Here is a 21,571-nt window from a genome sequence, read left to right as displayed (position 1 = left end):
TCCTCCATTACTCTATATTTAACTCAGGCAGTATGACAAGTGATACTCGTGGGTTCGGCTTGGTGTACTCCATTACTCTATATTTAACTTGGCGAGTATCACACATGATACTCATGGACTCGGCTTGGTGCCCTCCATTACTCTATATTTAACTTTGGGAGTATGGCACATGTTACTCGTGGGTTCGGCTTGGTGTCGTCCATTACTCTATATTTAACTCATGGAGTATGACAAGTGATACTAGTGGGTTAGGCTTGGTGTCCAACATTACTCTATATTTAACTTGGGGAGTATGGCACATGTTACTCGTTGGTTCGGCTTGGTGTCCTCCATTACCCTATATTTAACTGGGGAAGTATGGCACATTTTACTCATGGGTTCGGCTTGGTGTCCTCCATTACTCTATATTTAACTTGGGCGGTCTGGCACATGTTACTCGTGTGTTCGGCTTGTTGGCCTCCATTACTCTATATTTAACTTGGGGAGTATGGCACATGTTACTCTTAGGTTCGGCTTGGTGTCCTCCATTACTCTATAATTAACTTGGGGAGTATGACATATTTTAGTCATGGGTTCCGCATGGTGTCCTCTATTACTCTATATTTAACTCAGGGAGTATGACATATGATATTCGTGGGCTCAGTGTGGTGTCCTCCATTAATCTATATTTAACTCGGGGAGTATGACAAGTGATACTAGTGGGTTCGGCTTGGTGTCATCCATTACTCTATATTTAACTTGGGGAGCATGACAAGTGTTAACGTGGGTTCGGCTTGGTGTCCTCCATTACTCTATATTTAACTGGGGGCGTATGGAACATTTTACTCGTCGGTTCGGCTTGGTGTCCTCCATTACTCTATATTTAACTTGGGGAGTATGGCACATGTTACTTGTGGGTTCGGCTTGGTACCTTCCATTACTCTATATTTAAATCGGGGAGTATGACAAGAGATACCCGTGGGCTCGACTTGGTGTCCTCCATTACTCTATATTTAACTCAGGGAGTATGACACATGTTACTCATGGGTTCCGCTTGGTTTCTTCTATTACTCTATATTCAACTCAGGGAGCATGACAAATGATACTCGTGGGTTCGTCTTGGTGTCCTCCATTACTCTATATTCATCTTGGGGAGTATTGCAAGTGATACTCGTAGGTTCTGCTTGGTGTCCTCCATTACTCTATATTTAACTTGAGGAGTATCACACATGTTACTCATGAGTTCGGCTTGGTGTCCACCATTACTCCATATTTATCTCGGGGAGTATTACAAGTGATACTCGTGGGTTTGACTTGGTGTCCTGCATTACTCTATATTTAACTTGGGGAGTATGGCACATGTTACTTGTGGGTTCGGCTTGGTATCTTCCATTACTCTATATTTAACTCGGGGAGTATGACAAGAGATACCCGTGGGCTCGACTTGGTGTCCTTCATTACTCTATATTTAACTTAGGGAGTATGGCACATGTTACTCGTGGGTTTGGCTTGGTATCCTCCATTACTCTTTATTTATCTCAGCGAGTATGACACATGTTACTCATGGGTTCCGTTTGGTGTCCTCCATTACACTATATTTATCTCGGGGAGTATGACAAGTGATACTCGTGGGTTCTGCTTGGTGTCCTCCATTAACCTATATTTAAGTCAGGGAGCATGACACATGTTACTCTTGGGTTCGGCTTGGTGTCCTCCATTAGTCTATATTTAACTTGGGGAGTATGACAAGTGATGCTCATGGGTTCGGCTTGGTGTCCACCATTACTCTATATATAGAGTATGACAAGTGATACTAGAGGGTTCGGGTTGGTGTCCTCTATTACTCTATATTTAACTTGGGGAGTATGGCACATGTTACTCGTGGGTTCGGCTTGTTGTCCTCCATTACTCTATATTTAACTCAGGGAGTATGACAAGAGATACTCAAGGGCTCGGCTTGGTGTCCTCCATTACTCTATACTTAACATGGGGAGTATGGCACATGTTACTCGTGGGTTCGGCTTGTTGTCCTCCATTACTCTATATTTATCTCGGGCAGTATGACAAGTGATACTAGTGGGTTTGGTTTGGTGCCCTCCATTACTCTATATTTAACTTGGGGAGTATTGCACATATTACTCATGGGTTCCGCTTGTTGTCTTCTATTACTCTATATTTAATTTGGGGAGTATGACAAGTGATACTCGTGGGTTCGGCTCGGTGTCTTCCATTAGTCTATATTTAAGTCAGGGAGCATGACACATGTTACTCTTGGGTTCGGCTTAGTGTCCTCCACTACTCTGTATTTAACTCGGGCAGTATGACAAGTGATACTCGTGGGTTCGGCTTGGTGTCCTCCATTACTCTATATTTAACTTGGGGAGTATGGCAGATGTTACTCGTGGCTTCGGCTTGGTGTCCTCTATTACTCTATATTTAACTTGGGGAGTATGGCACATGCTACTCATTGGTTTGGCTTGGTGTCCTCCATTACTCTATATTTAACTAGTGGAGTATTATGGCACATTTTACTCATGGGTTCGGCTTGGTGTCCTCCATTACTCGATATTTAACTTGGGGAGTATGGCAGATGTTACTCGTGGCTTCGGCTTGGTGTCCTCTATTACTCTATATTTAACTTGGGGAGTATGGCATATGCTACTCATTGGTTTGGCTTGGTGTCCTCCATTACTCTATATTCAACTAGGGGAGTATTATGGCACATTTTACTCATGGGTTCGGCTTGGTGTCCTCCATTACTCTATATTTAACTTGGGGAGTATGACAAGTGATTCTCGTAGGTTCGGCTTGGTGTCCTCCATTACTCTATATTTACCTTGGCGAGTATCATACATGTTACTCATGGACTTGGCTTGGTGTCCTCCATTACTTTATATTTAACTTGGGGAGTGAGACAAGTGATACTAGTGGGTTTGGCTTGGTGTCCTCCATTACTGTATATTTAACTTGGGAGTATGGCACATTTTACAAGTGGGTTCGGCTTGGTGTCCTCCATTACTCTGTATTTAACTTGGGGAGTATGGCACATGTTACTCGTGGGTTCGCTTGGTGTCCTCCATTACTCTATATTTAACTCTTGAGTATGACAAGAGATACTCATGGGCTCGTCTTGGTGTCCTCCATTACTCTATACTTAACTTGGGGAGTATGGCACATGTTACTCCTGGGTTCGGCTTGTTGTCCTCTATTACTCTATATTTAACTCAGGGAGTATGACACGTGATACTAGTGGGTTCGGCTTGGTGTCCTCCATTACACTATATTTAACTTGGGGAGTATGGCACATGTTACTCATGGGTTTGGATTGGTGTCCTCCATTACTCTATATTTATCTCGGGCAGTATGACAAGTGATACTAGTGGGTTTGGTTTGGTGCCCTTCATTACTCTATATTTAACTTGGGGAGTATTGCACATGTTACTCATGGGTTCCGCTTGTTGTCTTCTATTACTCTATATTTAATTCGGGTAGTATGACAAGTGATACTCGTGGGTTCGGCTCGGTGTCTTCCATTAGTCTATATTTATGTCAGGGAGCATGACACATGTTACTCTTGGGTTCGGCTTAGTGTCCTCCACTACTCTGTATTTAACTCGGGCAGTATGACAAGTGTTACTCGTGGGTTCGGCTTGGTGTCCTCCATTACTCTATATTTAACTTGGGGAGTATGGCAGATGTTACTCGTGGCTTCGGCTTGGTGTCCTCTATTACTCTATATTTAACTTGGGGAGTATGGCACATGCTACTCATTGGTTTGGCTTGGTGTCCTCCATTACTCTATATTTAACTAGTGGAGTATTATGGCACATTTTACTCATGGGTTCGGCTTGGTGTCCTCCATTACTCGATATTTAACTTGGGGAGTATGGCAGATGTTACTCGTGGCTTCGGCTTGGTGTCCTCTATTACTCTATATTTAACTTGGGGAGTATGGCATATGCTACTCATTGGTTTGGCTTGGTGTCCTCCATTACTCTATATTTAACTAGGGGAGTATTATGGCACATTTTACTAATGGGTTCGGCTTGGTGTCCTCCATTACTCTATATTTAACTTGGGGAGTATGACAAGTGATTCTCGTAGGTTCGGCTTGGTGTCCTCCATTACTCTATATTTACCTTGGCGAGTATCATACATGTTACTCACGGACTTGGCTTGGTGTCCTCCATTACTTTATATTTAACTTGGGGAGTGAGACAAGTGATACTAGTGGGTTTGGCTTGGTGTCCTCCATTACTCTATATTTAACTTGGGAGTATGGCACATTTTACAAGTGGGTTCGGCTTCGTGTCCTCCATTACTCTGTATTTAACTTGGGGAGTATGGCACATGTTACTCGTGGGTTCGCTTGGTGTCCTCCATTACTCTATATTTAACTCTTGAGTATGACAAGAGATACTCATGGGCTCGTCTTGGTGTCCTCCATTACTCTATACTTAACTTGGGGAGTATGGCAAATGTTACTTGTGGGTTCGGCTTGTTGTCCTCTATTACTCTATATTTAACTCAGGGAGTATGACACGTGATACTAGGGGGTTCGGCTTGGTGTCCTCCATTACACTATATTTAACTTGGGGAGTATTGCACATGTTACTCATGGGTTTGGATTGGTGTCCTCCATTACTCTATATTTAACTCAGGGAGTATGACACATGTTACTCATGGGTTCCGCTTGGTTTCTTCTATTACTCTATTTTTAACTCAGCGAGCATGACAAATGATACTCGTGGGTTCTTCTTGGTGTCCTCCATTACTCTATATTCATCTTGGGGAGTATGACAAGTGATACTCGTGGGTTCTGCTTGGTGTCCTCCATTACTCTATATTTAACTTGAGGAGTATCACACATGTTACTCATGAGTTCGGCTTGGTGTCCACCATTACTCCATATTTATCTCGGGGAGTATGACAAGTGATACTCGTTGGTTTGACTTGGTGTTTTCCATTACTCTATATTTAAGTCAGGGAGCATGACACATGTCACTCTTGGGTGCGGCTTGCTGCCCTCCATTACTCTATATTTAACTCAGGCAGTATGACAAGTGATACTCGTGGGTTCGGCTTGGTGTCCTCCATTACTCTATATTTAACTTGGCGAGTATCACACATGATACTCATGGACTCAGCTTGGTGTCCTCCATTACTCTATATTTAACTTGGGAAGTATGGCACATGTTACTCGTGGGTTCGGCTTGGTGTTGTCCATTACTCTATATTTAAATCATGGAGCATGACAAGTGATACTAGTGGGTTTGGCTTGGTATCCTCCATTACTCTATATTTCACTTGGGGAGTATGGCACATCTTACTCGTTGGTTCAGCTTGGTGTCCTCCATTTCTCTATATTTAACTGGGGAAGTATGGCACATTTTACTCATGGGTTTGGCTTGGTGTCCTCCATTACTCTATATTTAACTTGGGCGGTATGGCACATGTTACTCGTGTGTTCGGCTTGTTGGCCTCCATTACTCTATATTTAACTTGGGGAGTATGACATATTTTAGTCATGGGTTCCGCTTGGTGTCCTCTATTACTCTACATTTAACTCAGGGAGTATGACATATGATATTCGTGGGCTCTGTGTGGTGTCCTCCATTACTCTATATTTAACTTGGGAGCATGACAAGTGTTAACGTGGGTTCGGCTTGGTGTCCTCCATTACTCTATATTTAACTTGGGGCGTATGGAACATTTTACTCGTGGGTTCGGCTTGGTGTCCTCCATTACTCTATATTTAACTTGGGGAGTATGGCACATGTTACTTGTGGGTTCGGCTTGGTATCCTCCATTACTCTATATTTAACTCGGGGAGTATGACAAGAGATACCCGTGGGCTCGACTTGGTGTCCTCCATTACTCTATATTTAACTTGGGGAGTATGGCACATGGTACTCGTGGGTTTGGCTTGGTATCCTCCATTACTCTTTATTTATCTCAGCGAGTATGACACATGTTACTCATGGGTTCCGCTTGGTGTCCTCCATTACACTTTATTTATCTCGGGGAGTATGACAAGTGATACTCGTGGGTTCTGCTTGGTGTCCTCCATTAACCTATATTTAAGTCAGGGAGCATGACACATGTTACTCTTGGGTTCGGCTTGGTGTCCTCCATTAGTCTAAATTTAACTTGGGGAGTATGACAAGTGATGCTCATGGGTTCGGCTTGGTGTCCACCATTACTCTATATATAGAGTATGACAAGTGATACTAGTGGGTTTGGGTTGGTGTCCTCCATTACTCTATATTTAACTCAGGGAGTATGACAAGAGATACTCAAGGGCTCGGCTTGGTGTCCTCCATTACTCTATACTTAACTTGGGGAGAATGGCACATGTTACTCGTGGGTTCGGCTTGTTGTCCTCCATTACTCTATATTTATCTCGGGGAGTATGACATGTGATACTAGTGGGTTTGGCTTGGTGTCCTCCATTACTCTATATTTAACTTGGGGAGTATTGCACATGTTACTCATGGGTTTGGCTTGGTGTCCTCCATTACTCTATAGTTAACTCAGGGAGTATGACACATTTTACTCATGGGTTCCGCTTGGTGTCTTCCATTACTGTATATTTAACTCGGGGAGTATGACAAGTGATTCTCGTGGGTTCGGCTTGGTGTCCTCCAATACTCTATATTTATCTCAGCGAGTATGACAAGTGATACTCGTGGGTTCTGCTTGGTGTCCTCCATTACTCTATATTTAACTTGAGGAGTATCACACATGTTACTCATGAGTTCGGCTTGGTGTCCACCATTACTCCATATTTATCTCGGGGACTATGACAAGTGATACTCGTTGGTTTGGCTTGGTGTCTTCCATTACTCTATATTTAAGTCAGGGAGCATGACACATGTTACTCTTGGGTTCGGTTTGATGTCCTCCACTATTCTATATTTAACTCGGGCGGTATGACAAGTGATACTCGTGGGTTCGGATTGGTGTCCTCCATTACTCTATCTTTAACTTGGGGAGTATCACACATGTTACTCATTGACTCAGTTTGGTGTCCTCCATTACTCTATATTTAACTTGTGGAGTATGGCACATGTTACTTGTGGGTTCAGCTTGGTGTCCTCCATTACTCTATATTTAACTCAGGGAGTATGACAAATGACACTAGTGGGTTTGGCTTTGTGTCCTCTATTACTCTATATTTAACTTGAGGAGTATGGCACATGTTACTCGTGGGTTCAGCTTGGTGTCCTCTATTAGTCTATATTTAACTTGGGGAGTATGGCACATGCTACTCGTTGGTTTGGCTTGGTGTCCTCCATTACTCTATATTTAACTTGGGGAGCATGGCACATGTTACTCGTGGGTTCGACTTGGTGTCCTCCATTACTCTATATTTAACTTAGGGAGCATGGCACATTTTACTCAGGGGTTCGGCTTGGTGTCCTCCATTACTCTATATTTAACTTGGGGAGTATGGCACATGTTACTCGTTGGTTCGGTTTGGTGTCCTCCATTACTCTATAATTAACTTGGGGAGTATGACACATGTTACTTGTGGTTCCGCTTGGTGTCCTCTATTACTCTATATTTAACTCAGGGAGTATGACATGTGATATTCATGGGTTCAGCTTGGTGTCCTCCATTACTCTATATTTATCTCAGGGAGTATGACAAGTGATACTCATGGGTTCGGCTTGGTGTGCTCCATTGCTCTATATTTAACTCTGGGAGTATGGCACATGTTACTGGTGGGTTCAGCTTCGTGTCCTCCATTACTCTATATTTAACTTGGGGATTATCACACATGCTACTCGTGGGTTTGGCTTGGTGTCCTCCAGTACTCTATATTTAACTCAGGGAGTATCACACATGTTACGTGTGAGTTCAGCTTGGTGTCCTCCATTACTCTATATTTAATTTGGGGAGTATCACACATGTTACTCGTGAGTTCGGCTTGGTGTTCACCATTACTCTATATTTAACTCAGGAGTATGAAAAGTGATACTCATGGGTTCGGCTTGGTGTCCTCCATTACTCTATATTTAACTCAGGGAGTATGACACATGATAATCGTGAGTTCGGCTTGGTGACCACCATTACTCTATATTTAACTCAGGAGTATGACAAGTGATATTCGTGGGTTCGGCTTGGTGTCCTCCATTACTCTATATTTAACTCACGGAGTATCACACATGCTACTCGTGAGTTCGGCTTGGTGTCCTCCATTACTCTATTTTAGACTCTGGGAGTATGACACATGTTACGCGTTGGTTCTGCTTTGTGTCTTGCATTATTATATATTTAATTCGTGGAGTATGACACATGTTACTCATGCGTTCTGCTTGGTGTCCTCTATGACTCTAGTTTTAACTCAGGGAGTATGAGAGGTGATACTCGTGGGTTCGGCTTGGTGTCCTCCATTACCCTATACTTAACTTGGGGAGTATGGCACATGTTAGCCGTGGGTTCGGCTTGGTGTCCTTCATTACTCTATATTTAACTTGGGGATTATCACTCATGTTACTTGTGAGTTCAGTTTGGTGTCCACCATTACTCTATATTTATCCCGGGGAGTATGACAAGTGATATTAGTGGGTTCGGCTTGGTGTTCTCCATTATTCTATATTTAACTTGGGGAGTATGGTAGATGTTACTCGTGGGTTCTGCTTGGTGTCCTCCATTACTCTACATTTAACTTGGGAGTATCACACATGTTACTGGTGGGTTCAGTTTGGTGTCCTCCATTACTCTATATTTATTATATGATATGATATGGAATTTATAACGCACCTATACACAAGCGTTTCAAGGCGTGACGAGGCAAGGGAGGACAGACAACGATCCAGGTGTCATTTAGATCGTGCAAGTGCATGGGAAGGGGGAAGGGAAAAGTGGCGGGGGGAAGGGAGAGGGGAAAGTACAGTACATGGGAAAGTGGAATGAATAAGATAAATAAAACACATAAAACAGCCAGCTGGTGGCAAGTGCAAGGAAGTGCAGACATAAGTGCTGGAGGGGGACTGAAGGGATACAGAAAAAACGGTCCCCAAGTGCAGGGGTTGCCAGGGAGGAAGTGCAGGTGGGCAGTTGATGGGGCCTCGGCCAGAGATCAGAAAAGGGTGGCCAGGTAACCAGTGCAATTTCAGTCAGGAATTCAGCAAGGGAGGGGAGGAGAGAAAGCAGAAGCAAAGAGGAAGGTTTTGAGGTGTTTCTGGAACCGGAGATGGTTCTCCTCGAGTTTCAGGGAGGCAGGAAGGCTTTTCCAGAGAGAGGCCCCTGCCGAAGAGAATGATCTGCCACCAACTCGTTGCTTGGAGAAGCGACTGACCCTGAGGGAGTTGGAGGCAGATGAGCGAAGAGCTCGAGAAGAAAGATATTTAGGAAGAGAGAGTTGAAGGTATTGCGGCCCCAGACTCCAGAAGGCCTTGTGTACAATGCAGAGGGTTTTGAATTTAATCCTTGCAGCTACTGGGAGCCAGTGCAGAGATTTCAGTCCTGGAGAGATAGGATCCCTGGGCTTGAGGCCAAGGATAAGTCTCGCAGTCCTGTTCTGGATAAGTTGCAGAGAACAGAGAGTGGAGGCAGGAAGATTTAGAGGCTGTTACAGTAGTCCAACTTGGAGAGGACCAGGGCTCTGGAGACAGTGAGCTTCTGGGGGAAGGAGAGGAAAGGAAGAATACCTCTAAGGAGGTGCAGCTGGTAGTGTGACTTCTTAGAGACGTCTGAGATGCGAGGGGAGAAGGAGAGTGCAGAGTCGAAGATGACCCTGAGGTTTTTAGCCTTGCAGGTGGGAGTGGGAGGAGGGCCAAGAGAGGCCGGACAGAGAGCAGCAGCACTTATTAAACAAAGATAAATAGAAAGAACTCCTGTTAGGTTAGCACCTGATGCCAAATGCAATCCATCCCTAAATATTATAACACACTTACAGAGTTTTTTTTTTTTTACAGAACTTCAACCTCAAAAGGGAAGCACTTACAAATATACAAAACACAGGTGCCAACCTTGAAGCTGTATTTCTGTGAGGTTCCAAGACATCTGAAATTCAAAAATGCAATGTTCAGCCAGTGGTCTGCATCACTGTTCTCATCTGAGGCTGTTCCTGATATTTAACTTGGGAGCATCACACATGTTACGTGTGAGTTCGGCTTGGTGTCCTCCATTACTCTATATTTAACTCGGAGAGTATCACACATGTTACTCGTGAGCTTGGCTTGGTGTCCACCTTTACTGTATATTTAACTCAGGAGTATGACAAGTGATACTCGTGGGTTCAGCTTGGTGTCTTCCATTACTCTATATTTAACTAAGGGAGTATGACACATGTTACTTGTGGGTTCGGCTTGGTGTCCACCATTACTCTATATTTAACTAGGGGAGTATGACAAGTGATACTCGTGGGTTCGGCTTGGTGTCCTCCATCACTCTATATTTAACTCGAGAGTGTGACAAATGTTACTCATGGGTTCGGCTTGGCGTCCTCCATTACTCTATATTTAACTGTGGGAGTATGGCAAGTGATACATTGTGGGTTCAGCTTGGAGTCGTTCATTACTTCATATTTAACTCAAGGAGTATGACAAGTGATACTCGTGGGTTCGGCTTGGTGGCCTCCATTACTCTATATTTAACTCGGGGAGTATGACACATGTTACTCGTGGGTTCGGCTTGGCGTCCTCCATTACTCTATATTTAACTCCAGGAGTATGACAAGTGATAAATCGTGGGTTCGGCTTGGTGTCCACCATTATTCTATATTTAACTTGGGGACTATGACAAGTGATACTCGTGAGTTCGGCTTGGTGTCCACCATTACTCTATATTTAACTTTGGGACTATGACAAGTAATAATCATGGGTTCGGCTTGGTGACCTCCATTACTCTATATTTAACTTGGGGAATATGGCACATGTTACTCGTGAGTTCGGCTTGGTGTCCTCCATTACTCTATATTTAACTCAGGGAGTATGACAAGTGATACTCGTGGGTTCAGTTGGTGCCCTCCATTACTCTATATTTAACTTGCGGAGTATCACACATGTTACTCGTGGGTTCGGCTTGGTGTCCTCCATTACTCTATATTTAACTCAGGGAGTATGACAAGTGATACTCGTGGGTTCAGCTTGGTGTCCTCCATTACTATATATTTAACTTGCGGAGTATCACACATGTTACTCGTGGGTTCGGCTTGGTGTCCACTACTACTCTATATTTAACTGGGGGAGTATGACAAGTGAAACTCGTGGGTTCAACTTGGTGTCTTCCATTACTCTATATTTAACTCGGGGAGTATCACACATGTTACTCGTGAGTTTGGCTTGCTGTCCACCTTTACTCTATATTTAACTCAGGAGTATGAGAAGTGATACTCGTGGGTTCAGCTTGGTGTCTTCCATTACTCTATATTTAACTCAGGGAGTATGACACATGTTACTTGTGGGTTCGGCTTGGTGTCCACCATTACTCTATATTTAACTAAGGGAGTATGACAAGTGATATTCGTGGGTTTGGCTTGGTGCCCTCCATTACTCTATATTTTACTCAGGCAGTATGACAAGTGATAATCGTGGGTTCGGCTTGCTGTCCTCCATTACTCTATATTTAACTCGGGAGTATGACAAATATTACTCATGGGTTCGGCTTGGCGTCCTCCATTACTCTATATTTAACTCTGGGAGTATGGCAAGTGATACATCGTGGGTTCAGCTTGGTGTCCTTCATTACTTCCTATTTAACTCAAGGAGTATGACAAGTGATACTCGTGGGTTCGGCTTGGTGTCCTCCATTACTCTATATTTAACTCGGGGAGTATGACACATGTTACTCGTGGGTTCGGCTTGGCGTCCTCCATTACTCTATATTTAACTCCAGGAGTATGACAAGTGATAAATCGTGGATTCGGCTTGGTGTCCACCATTATTCTATATTTAACTCGGGGACTATGACAAGTGATACTCGTGAGTTCGGCTTGGTGTCCAACATTACTCTATATTTAACTTGGGGAGTGTGACAAGTAATAATCATGGGTTTGGCTTGGTGACCTCCATTACTCTATATTTAACTTGGGGAGTATGGCACATGTTACTCGTGGGTTCGGCTGGGTGTCCTCCATTACTCTATATTTAACTCGGGGAGTATCACACATGTTACTCGTGAGTTCGGCTTGGTGTCCTCCATTACCCTATATTTAACTCAGGGAGTATGACAAGTGATACTCGTGGGTTCAGCTTGGTGTCCTCCATTACTCTATATTTAACTCTGGGAGTATGGCAAGTTATACATCGTGGGTTCAGCTTGGTGTCCTTCATTACTTCATATTTAACTCCAGGAGTATGACAAGTGATAAATCGTGGGTTTGGCTTGGTGTCCACCATTATTCTATATTTAACTCGGGGACTATGACAAGTGATACTCGTGAGTTCGGCTTGTTGTCCACCATTACTCTATTTTTAACTTGGGGACTATGACAAGTAATAATCATGGGTTCGGCTTGGTGTCCTCCATTACTCTATATTTAACTCGGGGTGTATCACACATGTTACTCGTGAGCTTGGCTTGGTGTCCACCTTTACTCTATATTTAACTCAGGAGTATGACAAGTGATACTCATGGGTTCAGCTTGGTGTCTTCCATTACTCTATATTTAACTAAGGGAGTATGACACATGTTACTTGTGGGTTCGGCTTGGTGTCCACCATTACTCTATATTTAACTAGGGGAGTATGACAAGTGATACTCGTGGGTTTGGCTTGGTGCCCTCTGTTACTCTATATTTAACTCAGGCAGTATGACAAGTGATACTCGTGGGTTCGGCTTGGTGTCCTCCATTACTCTATATTTAACTCAGGGAGTGTGACAAATGTTACTCATGGGTTCGGCTTGGCGTCCTCCATTACTCTATATTTAACTGTGGGAGTATGGCAAGTGATACATTGTGGGTTCAGCTTGGTGTCCTTCGTTAATTCATATTTAACTCAAGGAGTATGACAAGTTATACTCGTGGGTTCGCCTTGGTGTCCTCCATTACTCTATATTTAACTCGGGGAGTATGACACATGTTACTCATGGGTTCGGCTTGGCGTCCTCCATTATTCTATATTTAACTCCAGGAGTATGACAAGTGATAAATTATGGGTTGGGCTTGGTGTCCACCATTATTCTATATTTAACTCGGGGACTATGACAAGTGATACTCGTGAGTTCGGCTTGGTGTCCACCATTACTCTATATTTAACTTGGGGAGTATGACAAGTAATAATCATGGGTTCGGCTTGGTGACCTCCATTACTCTATATTTAACTTGGGGAGTATGGCACATGTTACTCGTGAGTTCGGCTTGGTGTCCTCCATTACTCTATATTTAACTCAGGGAGTATGACAAGTGATACTCGTGGGTTCAGTTGGTGTCCTCCATTACTCTATATTTAACTTGCGGAGCATCACACATGTTACTCATGGGTTCGGCTTGGTGTCCTCCATTACTCTATATTTAACTCAAGGAGTATGACAAGTGTTACTCGTGGGTTCAGCTTGGTGTCCTCCATTACTCTATATTTAACTCATGGAGTATGACACATGTTACTTGTGGGTTCGGCTTGGTGTCCACCATTACTCTATATTTAACTAAGGGAGTATGACAAGTGATACTCGTGGGTTTGGCTTGGTGTCCTCCATTACTCTATATTTAACTCAGGCAGTATGACAAGTGATACTCGTGGGCTCGGCATGGTGTCCTCCATTACTCTATATTTAACTCGGGGAGTACGACACATGTTACTCGTGGGTTCGGCTTGGTGTTCACCATTACTCTATATTTAACTCCAGGAGTATGACAAGTGATAAATCGTGGGTTCGGCTTGGTGTCCACCATTATTCTATATTTAACTCGGGGACTAAGACAAGTGATACTCGTGAGTTCGGCTTGGTGTCCACCATTACTCTATATTTAACTTGGGGAGTATGACAAGTAATAATCATGGGTTTGGCTTGGTGACCTCCATTACTCTTTATTTAACTTGGGGAGTATGGCACATGTTACTCGTGGGTTCGGCTTGGTGTCCTCCATTGCTCTATATTTAACTCGGGGAGTATCACACATGTTACTTGTGAGTTCGGCTTGGAGTCCTCCATTACCCTATATTTAACTCAGGGAGTATGACAAGTGATACTCATGGGTTCAGCTTGGTGTCCTCCATTACTCTATATTTAACTCTGGGAGTATTACAAGTGATACATTGTGGGTTCAGCTTGATGTCCTTCATTACTTCATATTTAACTCAAGGAGTATGACAAGTGATACTCGTGGGTTCAGTTGGTGTCCTCCATTACTCTATATTTAACTCGGGGAGTATCACATATGTTACTCGTGAGTTCGGCTTGGTGTCCTCCATTACCCTATATTTAACTCAGGGAGTATGACAAGTGATACTCGTGGGTTCAGCTTGGTGTCCTCCATTACTCTATATTTAACTCTGGGAGCATGGCAAGTGATACATTGTGGGTTCAGCTTGGTGTCCTCCATTACTCTATATTTAACTCGGGGAGTATCACACATGTTACTCGTGAGTTCGGCTTGGTGTCCTCCATTACCCTATATTTAACTCAGGGAGTATGACAAGTGATACTCGTGGGTTCAGCTTGGTGTCCTCCATTACTCTATATTTAACTCTGGGAGTATGACAAGTGATACTCGTGGGTTCGGCTTGGTGTCCTCCATTACTCTATATTTAACTCGGGGAGTATGACACATGTTACTCGTGGGTTCGGCTTGGCGTCCTCCATTACTCTATATTAAACTCCAGGAGTATGACAAGTGATAAATCGTGGATTCGGCTTGGTGTCCACCATTATGCTATATTTAACTCGGGGACTATGACAAGTGATACTCGTGAGTTCGGCTTGGTGTCCAACATTACTCTATATTTAACTTGGGGAGTATCACAAGTAATAATAATGGGTTTGGCTTGGTGACCTCCATTACTCTATATTTAACTTGGGGAGTGTGGCACATGTTACTCGTGGGTTCGGCTGGGTGTCCTCCATTACTCTATATTTAACTCGGGGAGTATCACATATGTTACTCGTGAGTTCGGCTTGGTGTCCTCCATTACCCTATATTTAACTCAGGGAGTATGACAAGTGATACTCGTGGGTTCAGCTTGGTGTCCTCCATTACTCTATATTTAACTCTGGGAGTATGGCAAGTGATACATCGTGGGTTCAGCTTGATGTCCTTCATTACTTCATATTTAACTCAAGGAGTATGACAAGTGATACTCGTGGGTTCAGCTTGGTGTCCTCCATTACTCTATATTTAACTCTGGGAGTATCACACATGTTACTCGTGAGTTCGGCTTGGTGTCCTCCATTACCCTATATTTAACTCAGGGAGTATGACAAGTGATACTCGTGGGTTCAGCTTGGTGTCCTCCATTACTCTATATTTAACTCTGGGAGTATGGCAAGTGATACATCGTGGGTTCAGCTTGGTGTCCTTCATTACTTCATATTTAACTCCAGGAGTATGACAAGTGATAAATCGTGGGTTTGGCTTGGTGTCCACCATTATTCTATATTTAACTCGGGGACTATGACAAGTGATACTCGTGAGTTCGGCTTGGTGTCCACCATTACTCTATATTTAACTTGGGGACTATGACAAGTAATAATCATGGGTTCGGCTTGGTGTCCTCCATTACTCTATATTTAACTCGGGGTGTATCACACATGTTACTCGTGAGCTTGGCTTGGTGTCCACCTTTACTCTATATTTTACTCAGGAGTATGACAAGTGATGCTCATGGGTTCAGCTTGGTGTCTTCCATTACTCTATATTTAACTAAGGGAGTATGACACATGTTACTTGTGGGTTCGGCTTGGTGTCCACCATTACTCTATATTTAACTAGGGGAGTATGACAAGTGATACTCGTGGGTTTGGCTTGGTACCCTCTGTTACTCTATATTTAACTCAGGCAGTATGACAAGTGATACTCGTGGGTTCGGCTTGGTGTCCTCCATTACTCTATATTTAACTCGGGGAGTGTGACAAATGTTACTCATGGGTTCGGCTTGGCGTCCTCCATTACTCTATATTTAACTGTGGGAGTATGGCAAGTGATACATTGTGGGTTCAGCTTGGTGTCCTTCGTTACTTCATATTTAACTCAAGGAGTATGACACATGTTACTCATGGGTTCGGCTTGGCATCCTCCATTATTCTATATTTAACTCCAGGAGTATGACAAGTGATAAATCATGGGTTCGGCTTGGTGTCCACCATTATTCTATATTTAACTCGGGGACTATGACAAGTGATACTCCTGAGTTCGGCTTGGTGTCCACCATTACTCTATATTTAACTTGGGGAGTATGACAAGTAATAATCATGGGTTCGGCTTGGTGACCTCCATTACTCTATATTTAACTTGGAGAGTATGGCACATGTTACTCGTGAGTTCGGCTTGGTGTCCTCCATTACTCTATATTTAACTCAGGGAGTATGACAAGTGATACTCGTGGGTTCAGTTGGTGTCCTCCATTACTCTATATTTAACTTGCGGAGCATCACACATGTTACTCATGGGTTCGGCTTGGTGTCCTCCATTACTTTATATTTAACTCAAGGAGTATGACAAGTGTTACTCGTGGGTTCAGCTTGGTGTCCTCCATTACTCTATATTTAACTTGTGGAGTATCACACATGTTACTCGTGGGTTCGGCTTGGTGTTCACTACTACTCTATATTTAACTCGGGGAGTATGACAAGTGATACTCGTGGGTTCGACTTGGTGTCCTCCATTACTCTATATTTAACTCGGGGAGTATCACACATGTTACTCATGAGTTTGGCTTGCTGTCCACCTTTACTCTATATTTAACTCAGGAGTATGACAAGTGATACTCGTGGGTTCAGCTTGGTGTCTTCCATTACTCTATATTTAACTCAGGGAGTATGACACATGTTACTTGTGGGTTCGGCTTGGTGTCCACCATTACTCTATATTTAACTAAGGGAGTATGACAAGTGATACTCGTGGGTTTGGCTTGGTGCCCTCCATTACTCTATATTTAACTCAGGCAGTATGACAAGTGATACTCGTGGGTTCGGCATGGTGTCCTCCATTACTCTATATTTAACTCGGGGAGTATGACACATGTTACTCGTGGGTTCGGCTTGGTGTTCACCATTACTCTATATTTAACTCCAGGAGTATGACAAGTGATAAATCGTGGGTTCGGCTTGGTGTCCACCATTATTCTATATTTAACTCGGGGACTAAGACAAGTGATACTCGTGAGTTCGGCTTGGTGTCCACCATTACTCTATATTTAACTTGGGGAGTATGACAAGTAATAATCATGGGTTTGGCTTGGTGACCTCCATTACTCTTTATTTAACTTGGGGAGTATGGCACATGTTACTCGTGGGTTCGGCTTGGTGTCCGCCATTGCTCTATATTGAACTCGGGGAGTATCACACATGTTACTCGTGAGTTCGGCTTGGTGTCCTCCATTACCCTATATTTAACTCAGGGAGTATGACAAGTGATACTCGTGGGTTCAGCTTGGTGTCCTCCATTACTCTATTTTTAACTTGCGGAGTATCACAAATGTTACTCGTGGGTTCGGCTTGGTGTCCTCCATTACTCTATATTTAACTCAGGGAGTATGACAAGTGATACCCGTGGGTTCAGCTTGGTGTCCTCCATTACTCTATATTTAACTTGCGGAGTATCACACATGTTACTCGTGGGTTCAGCTTGGTGTCCACTACTGCTCTATATTTAACTCGGGGAGTATGACAAGTGATACTCGTGGGTTCGACTTGGTGTCCTCCATTACTCTATATTTGACACAGGGCGTATCACACATGATACTCGTGAGTTCGGCTTGGTGTCCTCCATCACTCTATATTTAACTCAGGGAGTATCACGCATGAGTTTGGCTTGGTGTCCACCACTACTCTATATTTAACTAGGGGAGTATGGCACATGTTACTCGTGGGTTCGGCTTGGTGACCTCTATTACTCTAGATTTAACTTGGGGAGTATGGCACATGTTACTCGTGGGTTTGGCTTGGTGTCCTCCATTACTCTATATTTAACTCGGGGAGTATCACAAATGTTACTCATGAGTTCGGCTTGGTGTCCTCCATTACTCTATATTTAACTCGGGAGTATCACACATGTTACTCGTGAGTTCGGCTTGGTGTCCTCCATTACTCTATATTTAACTCAGGGAGTATGACAAGTGATACTCGTGGGTTGAGTTGGTGTCCTCCATTACGATATATTTAACTTGCGGGGCATCACACATGTTACTCATGGGTTCGGCTTGGTGTCCTCCATTACTCTACATTTAACTCAGCGAGTATGACAAGTGTTACACGTGGGTTCAGCTGGGTGTCCTCCATTACTCTATATTTAACATGCAGAGTATCACACATGTTACTCGTGGGTTCGGCTTGGTGTCCACTACTACTCTATATTTAACTCGGGGAGTATGACAAGTGATACTCGTGGGTTCGACTTGGTGTCCTCCATTACTCTATATTTAACTAAGGGAGTATGACAAGTGATATTCGTGGGTTTGGCTTGGTGCCCTCCATTACTCTATATTTTACTCAGGCAGTATGACAAGTGATACTCGTGGGTTCGGCTTGGTGTCCTCCATTACTCTATATTTAACTCGGGGAGTATGACAAATGTTACTCATGGGTTCGGCTTGGCGTCCTCCATTACTCTATATTTAACTCTGGGAGTATGGCAAGTGATACATTGTGGGTTCAGCTTGGTGTCCTTCATTACTTCATATTTAACTCAAGGAGTATGACAAGTGATACTCGTGGGTTCGGCTTGGTGTCCTCCATTACTCTATATTTAACTCGGGGAGTATGACACATGTTACTCGTGGGTTCGGCTTGGTGTCCACCATTACTCTATATTTAACTACAGGAGTATGACAAGTGATAAATCGTGGGTTCGGCTTGGTGTCCACCATTTTTCTATATTTCACTCGGGGACTATGGCAAGTGATACTCGTGACTTCGGCTTGGTGTCCACAATTACTCTATATTTAAATTGGGGAGTATGACAAGTAATAATCATGGGTTCGGCTTGGTGACCTCCATTACTCTATATTTAACTTGGGGAGTATGGCACATGTTACTCGTGGGTTCGGCTTGGTGTCCTCCATTACTCTATATTTAACTCGGAGAGTATCACACATGTTACTCGTGAGTTCGGCTTGGTGTCCTCTATTACTCTATATTTAACTTGCGGAGTATCACACATGTTACTCGTGGGTTCAGCTTGGTGTCCACTACTACTCTATATTTAACTCGGGGAGTATGACAAGTGATACTCGTGGGTTCGACTTGGTGTCCTCCATTACTCTATATTTGACACAGGGCGTATCACACATGATACTCGTGAGTTCGGCTTGGTGTCCTCCATCACTCTATATTTAACTCAGGGAGTATCACACATGTTACTCGTGAGTTTGGCTTGATGTCCACCACTACTCTATATTTAACTAGGGGAGTATGGCACATGTTACTCGTGGGTTCGGCTTGGTGACCTCTATTACTCTATATTTAACTCGGGAGTATCTGACATGTTACTTGTGAGTTCGGCTTGGTGTCCTCCATTACTCTATATTTAACTCGGGAGTATCACACATGTTACTCGTGAGTTCAGCTTGGTGTCCTCCATTACCCTATATTTAACTCAGGGAGTATGACAAGTGATACTCGTGGGTTCAGTTTGGTGTCCTCCATTACTCTATATTTAACTTGTGGAGTATCACAAATGTTACTCGTGGGTTCGGCTTGGTGTCCTCCATTACTCTATATTTAACTCAGGGAGTATGACAAGTGATACTCGTGGGTTCAGCTTGGTGTCCTCCATTACTCTATATTTAACTTGCGGAGAATCACACATGTTACTCGTGGGTTCAGCTTGGTGTCCACTACTGCTCTATATTTAACTCGGGGAGTATGACAAGTGATACTCGTGGGTTCGACTTGGTGTCCTCCATTACTCTATATTTGACACAGGGCGTATCACACATGATACTCGTGAGTTCGGCTTGGTGTCCTCCATCACTCTATATTTAACTCAGGGAGTATCACACATGTTACTCGTGAGTTTGGCTTGGTGTCCACCACTACTCTATATTTAACTAGGGGAGTATGGCACATGTTACTCGTGGGTTCGGCTTGGTGACCTCTATTACTCTATATTTAACTTGGGGAGTATGGCACATGTTACTCGTGGGTTTGGCTTGGTGTCCTCCATCACTCTATATTTAACTCGGGGAGTATCACAAATGTTACTCATGAGTTCGGCTTGGTGTCCTCCATTACTCTATATTTAACTCGGGAGTATCACACATGTTACTCGTGAGTTCGGCTTGGTGTCCTCCATTACTCTATATTTAACTCAGGGAGTATGACAAGTGATACTCGTGGGTTCAGTTGGTGTCCTCCATTACTCTATATTTAACTTGCGGAGCATCACACATGTTACTCATGGGTTCGGCTTGGTGTCCTCCATTACTCTACATTTAACTCAGCGAGTATGACAAGTGTTACACGTGGGTTCAGCTGGGTGTCCTCCATTACTCTATATTTAACTTGCGGAGTATCACACATGTTACTCGTGGGTTCGGCTTGGTGTCCACTACTACTCTATATTTAACTCGGGGAGTATGACAAGTGATACTCGTGGGTTCGACTTGGTGTCCTCCATTACTCTATATTTAACTCGGGGAGTATCATACTTGTTACTCATGAGTTTGGCTTACTGTCCACCTTTACTCTATATTTAACTCAGGAGTATGAGAAGTGATACTCGTGGGTTCAGCTTGGTGTCTTCCATTACTCTATATTTAACTCTGGGAGTATGACACATGTTACTTGTGGGTTCGGCTTGGTGTCCACCATTACTCTATATTTAACTAAGGGAGTATGACAAGTGATATTCGTGGGTTTGGCTTGGTGCCCTCCATTACTCTATATTTTACTCAGGCAGTATGACAAGTGATACTCGTGGGTTCGGCTTGGTGTCCTCCATTACTCTATATTTAACTCGGGGAGTATGACAAATGTTACTCATGGGTTCGGCTTGGCGTCCTCCATTACTCTATATTTAACTCTGGGAGTATGGCAAGTGATACATCGTGGGTTCAGCTTGGTGTCCTTCATTACTTCATATTTAACTCAAGGAGTATGACAAGTGATACTCGTGGGTTCGGCTTGGTGTCCTCCATTACTCTATATTTAACTCGGGGACTATGGCAAGTGATACTCGTGACTTCGGCTTGGTGTCCACCATTACTCTATATTTAACTTGGGGAGTATGACAAGTAATAATCATGGGTTCGGCTTGGTGACCTCCATTACTCTATATTTAACTTGGGGAGTATGGCACATGTTACTCGTGGGATCGGCTTGGTGTCCTCCATTACTCTATATTTAACTCGGAGAGTATCACACATGTTACTCGTGAGTTCGGCTTGGTGTCCTCTATTACTCTATATTTAACTTGCGGAGTATCACACATGTTACTCGTGGGTTCAGCTTGGTGTCCACTACTACTCTATATTTAACTCGG

This window comes from Ambystoma mexicanum, chromosome 13 (assembly GCF_040938575.1).
Source record: "Ambystoma mexicanum isolate Mex_15411 chromosome 13, UKY_AmexF1_1, whole genome shotgun sequence".
Lineage (NCBI taxonomy): Eukaryota > Metazoa > Chordata > Amphibia > Caudata > Ambystomatidae > Ambystoma > Ambystoma mexicanum.
This window is presented reverse-complemented; position numbering follows the sequence as displayed.